Source organism: Halichoeres trimaculatus, unplaced genomic scaffold (genome assembly GCF_033239565.1).
Source record: "Halichoeres trimaculatus isolate MK-OKI-2021-1 unplaced genomic scaffold, fHalTri1.1 fHalTri1_scaffold_11, whole genome shotgun sequence".
Lineage (NCBI taxonomy): Eukaryota > Metazoa > Chordata > Actinopteri > Labriformes > Labridae > Halichoeres > Halichoeres trimaculatus.
In genome coordinates, this window is record NW_027437189.1 from 1,435,940 (window position 1) to 1,447,988 (window position 12,049).

Here is a 12,049-nt window from a genome sequence, read left to right on the forward strand (position 1 = left end):
CAGGGTGTCCTCTGCTATGATGTCACTTCCTGTTTGGTTTTGATCACTTTCAACACAAAGGAAGGATTTTTGCCGAGCTATTCTGAAGGTTGGTTGATGCTTGAAGCGTCCATGTCGTCTGCGTAGCTCTGTGTGGATGAAAAAGAAGTTGTCTTAGCAAACTTCTGAAATTCGCACTCTAGAAATTTCATTCAAAAAATTGGCATTTTTTTCCTATTTGAATTTATTTAAGTTTTTTTAGCCAAACTTTTAAAATTCACCCCGAAAAAATTAAAACTGCAATTTTTTTTTCAATTAATAATTGAATGTTATTTTATTTTTTTAATTCCACAACATTTTGAAAATAATAATAATGAATTTAAAAAAAAAATCTTTTTTTTTAAATCATTTATTTTCATTGTCATTTTAATTTACAGAAAAGGATGATAATAATAATAATAATAATTATAATAATAATAATAATAATGATAAATAAATAAATAAATAAATAAATAAATAAATAAATAAGGGGAAAAAAAGGTCAATTTTTCTTTAATTCAGCAAGTTGTTTCATTTTCATTTCATTTTCGTCTCATGAAAAATTAAATTCATTTGCTGAAATTTCAAAACATTTTGCAATTTTTAAAAAAATTGCAAAATTTTGAATATTCCCAAATTTACAAAAAAATACATATTTATTTTATTTCATTTTATTATTATTTTTTGAATCAATTAAAAAATAAAAAAAATTATTTATATTTAATTTATTTAAAATAATAAATCTAAATGTCACATGTACAAATGCATCAATTCAAAACACGCGTATCGATAACTTTTCACTAGATTTTAAATGTGTAAAGAATTTTATCAACTTTTCTTTTTTATAGTGAAGATAAAGCAGATTTTGTGGCTCCTGAATGACTTTAATCCAGGTGAGCTGAGGAGAAATTGCTTCTTTCAAAATAAAAGTTGCGGAGCCTGGTCATGGATGTTTAGTTTCTCATAAACTGGCTGCACTGCTCAACACTGCCCCCACGAACCCTGGTGGTACTGCAAGACTTAGTCACTATGTTTTCAGGAAACATGCAGAAACATTGCACCTTTACGTTTTGTCTGGTATCATTTTTTTTTTATGATAAGTGTTTCAGTAAGCTGCAGAGTAAAGAGCAGCCTGGTCTGGTTTGGAGCTGGAGACGGCTTCAGTGGAAATGAAACCATCAGGATGTGCTCCATGGAAAACTGGAGTGTGAGAGCAGCGAGGGAAAGTCTTATTTCTGTGACACAGAGAAACTCAGCGTCCTGCTCCGTCCTGGTCTGGGTCCGCTGGCCTCCATCCAGAAGCTTCCATTAAGCAGTGACAGACAGAGAGGGGATGATTTAATCCCACACACCCTCATCTCCTCTCTCATTCAGCTGAAGCCCTGACCTCCATCCCTCCATCCATCCATCCAGACCCTCATCTGCACGGCCCTCCACCCCCACTACCAGGGGTATGAGGGGTGAGGGGCGAGGGTGGAGGAGGAGCACGGGAGGAGGAGGCGAGGAGGAGGAGGAGGAGGGGATCAAAGTCATCCTGTCGTTTGTTTCCCACTGCCCTACTTTCCTCTGCTGCACCGCGCTCACACATCAGACCATGTGGGCCACTGGCCTACAGCTCCAACGTGAGCGTGTGTGTGCGTGTGTGTGTGTGTGTGTGTGTGTGTGTGTATACTGTATATAACTCACAGTATATAAATGTGAGTGTGTGTGTGACAAAGCTTTCTAGACATGTAGCTTTGCAGTGTGTGTGCACCGGCACGGTTCAGGGCGTAGATGTGTGTGTTGGAGTGTGTGTGAGTGTGTGTGTGTCCCTGAGGGGAGAGTGAGCCATGCAGGGAGGGAACTCTGCTCTCCTCCTCTCCTCCTCTCCTCCTCTCCTCCTCCTCTCCTGGTCACTGGCTGCAGCTCGGCTGTGTTCCTGTCTCTCTCCCTGACTGTTCACCTGACGGCTGCCCACACGCTCACCTGCTCACCTGCTCACCTGCTCACCTGCTCGGCTGTTTGTTTACCTGCTGCGGGGACGTCTGCCCGTCTGTGTCGACACTTTCCTGACGCTGGTGACACCGAAGAATAAACATCACGCTCAGAGAAGTCCCACAGTCAGGACGCTGAGTCTGCAGAGTGTTAGCATTGGGAGCTCTGTCAGATTTAGTCTTAGTCTTTTCTTTTCTTTTCTAACTCAAAAACCAACATGGCGGCTGTGGAGGTGTGGCTAACAGAGCGCTAACATAAAAGACAAAAACAGGCAAAAGTTCCTCAACAACTCACAAAGTTTGTCCTCAGAAACTTCCTCCTGTTTTATTTCTTCTTTGTGTCTAACTAGAGCTACATATCAGGTAGTTACAGCAACACTGCCCCCTATGGTTACTGGTGGTACTGCTCTGTTTGACCCATAACGGTGAGATTTATGGAAGAGTGTAGAACAACAGAGGAAATCTAGATTAATATTAAACCTTTAGCATAAATAGGCCTCTACACGAGCTACAGGCTAAACAAAAGAGCAAAAGGCTAAAACACAATCTACAGGCTAAAACAGGCTAAAAGCTAAACATGGGCTTGAGGGTAAGACAAGAGCTAAAGACAGAAACATGAGCCAAAAACAAACAAGAAAAGGCTAAAACACAAGCTATAGGCTAAAACAGGCTAAAAGCTAAAACAGAAGCTAAAGGCTAATACAAGAGCAAAAGACTAATACACAAGCCTGAGGCTAAAAAAGGCTAAATATGGGCTTAAGGCTAAAACAAAAGCCAAAAGCTAAAACAAGACATCATTAAAACACCAGCTAAAGGCTTCACAAGGGAAAAAGCTAAAACACGAGCTAAAGGCTAAAACACAGGCTAGAGGCTAAAACAGTTAAAAGATTAATGTGGGCTCAAGGCCAAAAAAAACCATAAGGCAAAAACACAAGCCAAAAGCTAATGCAAGAGTAAAAGACTAAAACACAGGCTAGAGGCTAAAATAGGCTAAACATGGGCTTAAGGCTAAACAAGAGCTAAAAGCAAAAACACAAGCTAAAGGCTAAAACAGAAGCTAAAGGCTAAAACAAGAGCAAAAGACTAAAACACAAGCCATTGCCTTTAACAAGAGACAAGGGCTAAAACAGGAGCTTTAGGCTTAAAAAAACTAAAGACTAAAAACAAGCTTAAGGCTAAAACACAAGCTTAAGACTAAAACCGAGCTAAAGGCTAAAACACAAGCTTAAGACTAAAAACGAGCTAAATGCTAAAACACAAGCTAAAGACTAAAACAAGCTAAAGGCTAAAACACGAGCTAAAGACTAAAACAAGCTAAAGGCTAAAACACGAGCTTAAGACTAAAACTGAGCTAAAGGCTAAAACACAAGCTAAAGACTAAAACAAGCTAAAGGCTAAAACAGGAGCTAAAGACTGAAAATGAGCTAAAGGCTAAAACACAAGCTAAAGACTAAAACAAGCTAAAGGCTAAAACAGGAGCTAAAGACTGAAAATGAGCTAAAGGCTAAAACACAAGCTAAAGGCTAAAACACAAGCTAAAGACTAAAACAAGCTAAAGGCTAAAACAGGAGCTAAAGACTGAACACAGACATGAAAAACTGAATCTGAACTGTGTGAACTGACTCTGAATTTTAACTCAAATAAAATCGTCTAAACTCAGCGTGTAATGACTCATATCTGAGCTAACGAGCTAAAGACAGACTAAGTCATCTCAGTAACCACCGCAGTGCAGGCTAACGCCTCGGTACATGGAGTTAGCTCTGAACACGCCGCCCAAAGCTCACAGGACGATCATGATACTTTACATTTACATTCACAGAAAGACTTTCTTCATGAATCAATGACACAGGGACAGGAATGATCCCTCCCTGCAGCACTTCCTCTCTCTTATTTACACGGGAAATGATCCGGCTTAATGTAAATGTGACTGAATTTACACTTTCCTCTCTCCAAAGACTGAACGAGCTGAATAACTCTGAATAATTCTTCCTGATAATGACGGCGCGAGGGGAGGATGAGAGGAACGATCGTAAGGAGAGGATGGAGAGCTGATCTCAGATTTCTGCAGACCTGGATGAGACGGGGAAGTGTTGGAGGCCGCAGTGATGAATGATGGATGGAGAGGGTGGAGGAGGGGTGGAGGAGGGGAGGACACAGCAGAGGGATGAGTCCACTAATCTGTTTGACCCAGTCCCTCCTGGTCTCTCCTCCTGGTCTCTCCTCCTCGCCTCTCCTCCTCTGTTGGGGGAAAAGAGGACGGGTTTCACTGGAACACGTGTAATATCAGGAGCTGCAGACAATGTCAAGCTCAGTGTCAGCTGATCAATATATCGGCCTTTTTTAACACCCGCCATTTTGTCCTCCGTCTCTGCACGCTCTCCTCATTCCTAGAAAACATCCTCCCTCTGTTCCCTCCCTCTGTTTCCTCCCTCCTTGGCTTCATCCCCGTGGAGAGGACCTGTGATGTCAGCTCCATCTTCATCCCCTCGCCTCCTCCTGCAGAACAAGAGGCTCCAGGAGAGGAGGCCTTGGCGCTCTGCAGCAGGCGGGAGGAGCCTCTGAGGCGGCGGGTCAGCAGCACGGAGGGGGTCGGGGTTGGTCGCCTCTTTGAGCCTCACGGGGGGATGAGAGGATGAGAGGATGAGAGGATGAGAGGATGAGAGGATGCTCGCAATGGAGGGGCCACTTCTACAGATCTCAGCCCTAAGAGCCGGAGTGATGTGGAGAGGCGTGGAGAGCACACTCACACACACACACACACTCACACACACACTCACACACAGCGCCTCAGAGAGCAGGAGAATATGAGAGTGTGTAGGTGCTGACCCGGCCCGCCTGGCAGCCAGAATGAGTTCTGCCCAAGGTTGGCTCCTCCAGCGGTGGAGGATAAATCCACGGTGACAGCTGGAGTCAAGGTTAGTGTGACTGACTGCAGCACAACGGTTAGCCAGCAACACTTCATCCTGCTGCTGCTGCTGCTGCTGCTGCTGCTGCTGCTGCTGCTGCTGCTGCTGCTGCTGCTGCTGCTGCTGCTGCTGCTGCTGCTGCTGCTGCTGCTGCTGCTGCTGCTGCTGCTGCTGGAGGAGGAGAGTGATATCTGCAGGAGTAAACGCTTCCAGCAACCAGGTCTCAAACGTGCTGTGCAGGAAAACTGGTCTGCATCAGACACGATTTAAATCACTGAGATGAAAACTGAATCAGGTGTTTTTACACAGCAGAGGGCGCTGTCTGCCTCAGACTGTACCTGAATCCAGGTGTACAGCTATGGGGCGTCTTGTGCTGTTGAAGTTCCCCTCATACAAACAGGCTAACACACACGGGAGATTTGACCTCACTCTGACGTTTTTACCGATATAAGATCATCTATCAGTTATCTGAAACCCCCTCAGGATAAAAAAGAGGATACTTTTGTCAAACAAGTCTATTAAATGACTTTCTGGTCTAAAATATTAAACAAAAGCAGCTTAAATTAGAGTCTGATTAACGCTTGAAGCTGAACCAGCTCCTCAGGTGTGAACAGACCACTGCAGAGAAGCTGCTGCATGTTTAAACAGTTTAGCCTTTAGCTCCAGTTAAAGGCTCAAGCTCATGTTTTAGCTAAAAGCCCAAGTTTAAGGCTTTTAGCTCATGGTTTAGCCTTTAGCATGTGTACTAGCTTGTGTTAAAGCATTTAGCGGGATTTTTAGACTTTGGCTTGTGTTTTAGCATTAGTTAAAATTTTAACTCTATCAAAGACTTAAGCCCAAGTTTCAGGCTGCACCTCTTGTTTCAACCTTTATCTTGTGTTTAAGTCTTTTGCTCACGTTTTAGCCTTTAGCTCATCATTTAGCCTTTAGCCCAGATTTGGCCTTGAGCTTGTGTTTAAGCGTTTAACTTGTCTTTTACCATTTAGCTCATGTTTTAGTCTTTAAGTTGTGTGTTAGTCTTTGGCTAGTGTGTTAGCTTTTGACTAGTGTGTTAGCCTATACCTTCTTTATAAGCCTTTAGCTTGTGTTTTAGCCGTTAGCCTGTGTTTTAGCCTTTACCTCCTTTTTTAGCCTTTCACTTGTTTTTTAGCCTTTAGCCTGTGTTTTAGCCTTTAGCTTTTATGTTAGCCTTTGGCAAGTGTGTTAGCCTTTTCCTCATGTTTTAGCCTTTCGCTCATGTGTTAGCCTTTAGCTCGTGTTTTTGCCTTTAGCTTGTGTTTCAGCCTTTGGCTAGTGTGATAGCCTTTCACTCGTTCTCACCTTCAGCTCATGGTATAGCCTTTAGCTCCTGTTTTCGCCTTTAGCTCACGTTTAGCTCATGTGTTAGCCTTTAGCTTGTGCTCTATCTCTCTCCTGTTTCTCTTTCTTCTTCTCTTCTGTCCTTTTTCTATCTGACAGTTAGGCTCCAGTGTCCACCATCACTACAAAATTAATCACAGAAATCATTTTCAGCAGAGAAAAACTCAGATCTCTCTTCTCTCTGATAAACTTCATCAGCTGGCGTGATGATGATGTCATCAGGAATAACCTTTATTGTTGGTGATAATCTCATGGTAAAGTGTGGATTAGGATCAGGCAGATATCTAGAAGAGAGACTTTTTCTAGACCACTCAGAAAGTTTAAAGAAGACTCCACAATTATTTCACCTCCTCACCTCTAAACCGGGAAACATATGAGACTTCTTATCTCAGGTAAAGACCAGATCCTGAGTCCTTCATGGACCATGGACCAGTTTAAACCGGTCAAACAGTGGGATGAGACCATGAAGCTGAATATTTAAGTTAAGTTGTTGTGGATTCAGAGGGAAACTGCAGAGAAGTTCCTCTTCCTACATTAACACCTGACCCCTCAGGGTCTGAAGCTCCTGACCTGAACCTGAACGGTCTCTGTTGGTGTTTTGACCCCCCCTCTACAGGTGAGGATCCAGCTCAGGGTCAGATCCAGTCTGCTTTGACAGCTTTTCCTGGAAAGTCCACTAATCTCCTGGTCTAACATGTGCTGCTCAGACGCTCAGGCTTTTTGATGCAACTTTCAGCGGCGGGCGGCGGGCGGCGGCACTGGCGGCGGCTCCACTCATCGGCTGGCCCTGAGCCACACGTTTTCGAGCTGCCACTCTGAAGCATCATACAGTAAAAGCTTTGCACTTCAGCTGTCACTCTGCGCTTAAGTGGAGGGGAGAGGAGAAAAAGCGAGGTGGCGGTCAGAGGCTCTTAAAAGTGATTTACTAGCTGCCTCTGAGCTGGACACGGCGAGTGTGTGTGTGTGTGTGTGTGTGTGTGTGTGTGTGTGTGTGTGTGTGTGTGTGTGTGTGTGTGTGTGTGTGTGTGTGTGTGTGTGTGTGTGAGTGGACCATCTGCTCTGCTGAAATGAGCTGCTACTCCAGTTAAATGCCCTGACAGCTTGCTGGTTGGGAAAAACACCCACCTGATTTTAACTCCGGGACGTACATCAACCACAAGCTCTTTGGCTGAGTCCTCAAACCCGAGCAGCAGCAGCAGACGCAGGAGGAGGAGGAGGAGGAGGAGGAGGAGGAGGAAGAGGAGCAGCTTCTTCATCAGAGCTGCTGCTGAGAGCTCCCCACAGCGCTGAGAGTTCAGAAAGCTTTCAGCTCCAGGAGAACACGGTGATGAAAGTGAAAAGTACTTCACACAGGTATTACTGAGGTCTCGTAGCAACAGCGCCAGCCGTGACCTCCACTCCTGAGCTCCTCTCAGAGCAGGAGGAAGGAGGAGAAGGTGGAGACGTGTGAGGATAAAAATCAGAGATCTCCCCCAGGGCGACATCAGAAAGGTGCTGCTTCGTCAGACAAACCAGTGAACATTAAAGCTGCGAGCGGCGATAAGCACCGCTCCCCCGTTAGCCTGTCAGGGCATGAAGACTCGTTAACTTTGGAGGTAGTTTGTGGCCACACGAAGCAAATATGAAGATGATCAAAAAGATGTTCGACTAGTTTGTTCAAAAATTTACCCTATAAGACGTCAAAATGTGAACTAGACTCCAGTTTCTTCAGTTCCTGTTTGGATTTCACTGATCAGAGACTTTTCTGTGGGTCTAGTTTAGAGGTCTGAAACCATTTAGCCTCAGCTCAGCCTAAAGTCATTAAGGAGCCATAAAATCTACTTTACCTTCACAATAAAGACTGTGCAGTGTATAAAATTCTATATAAAGTAAAAAATCAAGTGTAATGATATAAACATAATTTTTTTAAAATTTGTACAGGTGATGTCTTAATTCTTAATTTTAATCAATTTGTAAAAAACAAAATTGCAAATTAAAAAAAATAAATTTTAAGAAATTTTTAGAAATTTGCAAAATGATAAAATGTTTTTTTAATTGCAGGAAAATTTCATTTAAAAAAAAAGTTTATTTTAATAATTTTTTAGAAATTTCTGTTTTTTTTTAAAATTACATAAATTTGATTAAAAAATATTAATATTGCTAAATTAGCAAAGATCACAAAAGTTTTGAAATTTAAAATATAATTCAAAAAATTTAAAATTTAGAAATTTCAAAAAATTGCAAAGATTTTAAAATGATTGCATTTAAGAAATTGAAAAAATAAAAAAAATCAAAAACATTTGAATTCTCAAAAACTGCATTTTTTTTTTACTAATTTAAGAATTATAGGATTAACCAAAAAATAAAAATTGAATTTCAATAAATTTTATAAAAACTTCAAAATGTATCCATCTTAAAAAAATTTTTTTGATACAATATGTTGATAATAGCGCGTCACTCATCTTTTTCTTGCTGTTTCCCGCTGTGTCTGCGACTCTGCACCTGAAGCTTTGAACTGAGCAGCGTTCAGGCTCAGAGCCTGATCTGTGAGGAGACTCTGCTTCCTCTGCTCGACTCCTTAAAAACCTCCTCTGGTTCTCCTGGAGGTGCAGGGCTCAGAGTGACCTTTAATGACAGGGTACACACACACACACACACACACACACACACACACACACACACACTCATGCTGGGCTCTACTTTCCCATGATGCTCTCCTGCCAGGTTCTCCTCCCCCCCAGCAGTCATCCCTGCCCTGATCCGTCTCTCTCCTCTTTCCTGTGACTTGTTTGTGACTGAGGTGCCCCAACAGGACCTGAGACCTTTAAACTGACCCCCTTTTCTAAGCCTGATGAAAAACTAAAAAAAGATCTTGACGGCTTTAAGCTCAGGAGAGGAGGAACTAATGTTTTCAAACATAGCTACCTGTGCAGGTAACCAGCCGAGGGGAGGACTTATCACCTGGTTATAAACAAGACAGAAAAATATCATCTCCTCAGGCTCACAGAGGGTTTCCCCTCCCCCACTTTCTCCTCCTCCTCCTCCTCCTCCTCCTCCTCCTCCTCCTCCTCCTCCTCGTCTTGTTTCATTGACCATCAGCAGGAGCACCGAGGAAGAGGAGGAGGAGGAGGAGGAGGAGGAGAGAGGAAGGTCTTGATGGAGATCAGTTGGAGCACTTACACCCGCTTGGCACTCAACTGTCAACCCTGCTCATATCAAGACACACACACACACACACACACACACACACACACACACACACACACACACACACACACACACACACACACACACACACACACACACACACACACCTGGCCTCCTCCTACGCTCCTTTGTCTTGTTCAGCAACAACTTCCACATCAACCAGACGACGAACAGCTGAAGAACAGAGCAGCTCAGTGCCATTTATATATGCATGGGCAAGGTCACACACACACACACACACACACACACACACACACACACACACACACACACACACACATACACCACTTGTTACAGTAGAAGGTAACTGGTGTATTCTTGTCGCGTTGTGAAACAATATGGCTGCTTTCACAGTGAGAGCTCCTCGCTGCAGGGAGGCTTTTAGTGCAGGGTGTGAGTGTGTGTGTGTGTGTGTGTGTGTGTGTGTGTGTGTGTGTGTGTGTGTGTGTGTGTGTGTGTGTGTGTTGGAGGATTTGAGCAACAGGCACATAGAGAATTAAAAAAGGAGGAAAGAATCAGAAAAAGTGACGGAGCAGTGAAGGAAAGAGCAGAGCTCCTGAGCGTGGTCATATCTGACCCTCCTCTGTTTCACTTCCTGGTTTTCATTTTTACCAAAGGATCAGCAGAAAACATGCAAATGATCCAAAAACACACACACAGCCACTCACACACAGACACACACACTCGAAAACAGACACACACACTCGAAAACACACACACACAACGACCACCATCATAGGAGTAATTTCATCAGTTCCAGCACAGGAAGTACACGACAAAACCTCAATTCAGGAAACACAACAGGGCCAAGATTCACACCAGTTTCACACCAGCTTCAGACCAGCTTCAGACCAGCTTCAGACCAGCTTCAGGCCAGTGTCAGACTAGTCTCAGACCAGTTTCATACCATTTTCAGATCAGCTTTGCTTGAGATTTGCACCAGCTTCACACCAGCTTCACACCAACTTAGGGGCCAGCTTCAGACCAGCTTCAGACCAGCTTCAGACCAGCTTCAAACCAGCTTCAGACCAGCTTCAGGCCTGCTTCATACCAGCTTCAGACCAGCTTCAGACCAGCTTCAGACCAGCTTCATACCAGCTTCATACCAGCTTCATACCAGCTTCAGGCCAGTGTCAGACTAGTCTCAGGCCAGTTTCATACCATTTCCAGATCAGCTTTGCTTTAGATTTGCACCAGCTTCACACCAGCTTCACACCAACTTAGGGGCCAGCTTCAGACCAGCTTCACACCAACTTAGGGGCCAGCTTCAGACCAGCTTCAGGCCAGCTTCACAAGAGCTTCAGGCCAGCTTCAGACCAGCTTCAAACCAGCTTCAGACCAGCTTCAGACCAGCTTCAGACAGCTTCATACCAGCTATAGGCCAGCTTGACAAGAGCTTCGCACCAGCTTCTCACCAACTTAGGGCCAGCTTCACAAGCGCTTCAGACCAGCTTCAGGCCAGCTTTATACCAGCTTCATACCACTCTTATACCAGCCTTAGGCCAGTTTCATACCAGTGCCAGACCAGCTTCAAACCAGCTTTAGGCCAGCTTCATGCCATCTTTAAACCAGTTTCAAACCAGAATCAAACCAGCTTCAGGCCAGCTTTATACCAGCTTCACACCAGCTTCCCCTACAGCGGAGCAGTGAAAGTAAACAGCAGTGACGCGTCCTTACCGTCGTCCTCCTTGCTGTGTGCGTTCTGCGGACTGTGGCGCATCCTCTCTCCTCGGCTCGGCGGGCTCACGTCAGACGCTGCTCCCAGATCAGCTGCTAGCCATGTGGGCTCGCTCATCTCTGCCTCCTCCTCGCTGCTCAGTGAACTGTCATCCTGAGGAGCAGAAACAGGAGCAGAAACAGGAGCAGGGTTAGAGTCATGGTCAGAGGAGTCAAACTGAGACCTCCAAGACGTCCAAACCAGACGCAGATTTTTCATTTCAGTTATTTCACTTTAATGATTCACACTAAGTCCCTTTGTTCAGTTTCAGCTCCTTATTTTATTCACTCAGAGAAAAAGAAAAAACATTCAGTCAGAAGAAGACCTGATAGTTTTTACGGACAACATTTTTAGAGGAACAAGTTTTGTAAGTTTCTCTCGTTGCATCCAGTGAAACAGCCAAAGACCTCCCTTAAAAAGGATCTTCTTGGCTGAAAGATAATTTTGGACCCAAAAAATGATTTAAAAAAACAGATAAAGGTTTAAAAACATTGCATTGGCTGTCTTTGTAATGTGTTTCTTTTCTGCTCATTACCCATCAGCCCCACCGTGACATACACGAGCAGAATCACCTGGATCCATCAGGAAACAGTTTCAGTCAGTGGAAGGAGAGACGGTCTGCTGATGGAGAGTTCCCAGAAACGAGGGATTATAAAAGCGTCTCCTGTGTTTCCAAACACAGATTATCTCCTCTCTGTAAATTTGTCTGCTCTGTCACATTAATCCTCCAAAACTCAGATTAGCCAAATTCTCATGAATGAAACCGTTTTAATCCCTTTATAATCTCTCCACCGAGCGCTGAGTCAGTGTCAGAACGCCGTGGAGCAGCCATGACAGCTGCTCCGCGGCGTTCACCCAAACATCAGAGGAAACCAGAGGCGGCAGGCGGC

General features: G+C 44.1%; 1 pseudogene; it reads right to left on the minus strand.

Annotated features, from left to right (window-relative positions):
- The window catches only part of LOC141799295 (nucleolar protein 4-like), a 165,807-nt pseudogene that overhangs the window by 61,842 nt on the left and 91,916 nt on the right, over positions 1 to 12,049 (minus strand).